This window comes from Sinocyclocheilus grahami, unplaced genomic scaffold (genome assembly GCF_001515645.1).
Source record: "Sinocyclocheilus grahami isolate Dianchi unplaced genomic scaffold, SAMN03320097.WGS_v1.1 scaffold692.1, whole genome shotgun sequence".
NCBI lineage: Eukaryota > Metazoa > Chordata > Actinopteri > Cypriniformes > Cyprinidae > Sinocyclocheilus > Sinocyclocheilus grahami.
The window spans coordinates 679,914-681,302 of record NW_015505871.1 but is presented as its reverse complement, the minus strand read 5'-3'; the positions used below and the strand labels follow the sequence as shown (position 1 = coordinate 681,302).

The following is a 1,389-nucleotide window of genomic DNA, read 5'->3' as shown; positions in this document are numbered from 1 at the left end:
TTGTATCTAAAAACAATATCGTTAGTAGGACATACTTTTTTTTTTGTACATGTAACAGAATGACATTATATCATATGCCATAACTCATACACATATAGAGATTTAAATCTTCAAGAAAAGTTCTACTGTTCCTTTGACAGCAAGAGTGCTCAGCATGGCAAGCGATGCTAGAAGTGGCAAAACAGGGGCTGTTTTTGCTATTGTGGCCATAAAATCTCCAGCATATGAGCTGCAGCATGAGGGAAAGGGAATAAGAAGTCTAAAAACACTAGCAGGCGATGCTGAACCGGCTCCTCCGGCGACTGCGGAGAGAACTGTGAAAGTCAAAGCGTATCAGAGCTGTGTTGCGGGAGAAGGTTTTGCACAGGTGAAATGGTGTAACAAACTCACCAGACCTGCTAAAGACTCAGATGGAGTTCCTTTGGGACCAGTGGAGCACGAGTGGCTTGTGAAAGCAGCAACGGGAATCTGGCATCAGATCTACGGCCTCCTGCTGCAAGACCCTCAGCTGGCGGAGAAGCCAAACTTCATGTCTGGATTCACGATCCTGCATTGGGCTGCTAAAAGCAGAAATGGTGAAATGGTGTGTACAGTCATTGATGTTTCCAGACAGAGAGGCGCAGGGGTCGATGTGAATGCCAAGTCTTATGACGGATACACAGCTCTCCACATAGCCACCATTCACAGCCACGAATGTGTGTTATATCGCTGCTGGTGTGTGAATATGGTGCCAACACTAACATACGGGACAACAGTGGCAAAAACCCTACCGTTATCTAAGTCCAGACGTGTCCATTGACATCAGAAAGATGCTCAGAGACCCTCACAGCCTGCAGAAGGATGCACAGAACCTCTCAGACCTCCCTAAAGGATTCAACACCCTGAGTAAACTATTCCAGCCCCACTGGACATAAAAAGAAATACAGACGACGACAAGCTTCCACTTCATCAGAGATGATCATGAAGACCCCAGAAAGAAAATCGCACTTAATCGCAAACTGTTACAGTAAAGTGACAGCCTTGCATCTACTGATTATTATATTTGTTAATTAAGTTAATAAGTAATAAGAAAATGCATTTAGTACTAACACAGCTTGAAAGGCTGAAGAACGTGTCCAGAAATAAAATTGACTTAAGTGTTATGCAAATAATATTTGAGAATTTTTTTCCTCAAAAATTGTCATGCTGTAAATGCAAAACAAACAAACAAATTACTTTAAAGGAATAGTACACCCAAAAATGTATTAAAATGTCCAATTTAATACCATTTTAATAATTTCATACACTTAAAATGTGCTCGAACTCATCAGATTTGGAGAAATGTAGCATTGCATCAGTGTCTCGGCAATGGATGCTCTGCAGTGAATGGGTGCCGTCAGAATGAGAGTC

The 1,389-nt window shown here is 41.9% G+C and overlaps 1 pseudogene; it reads left to right on the top strand.

The window, feature by feature from the left end:
* The window catches only part of LOC107559572 (ankyrin repeat domain-containing protein SOWAHA-like), a 1,695-nt pseudogene extending 781 nt beyond the window's left edge, over positions 1-914 (top strand).
* The last annotated feature ends 475 nt before the right edge of the window (positions 915-1,389 follow it).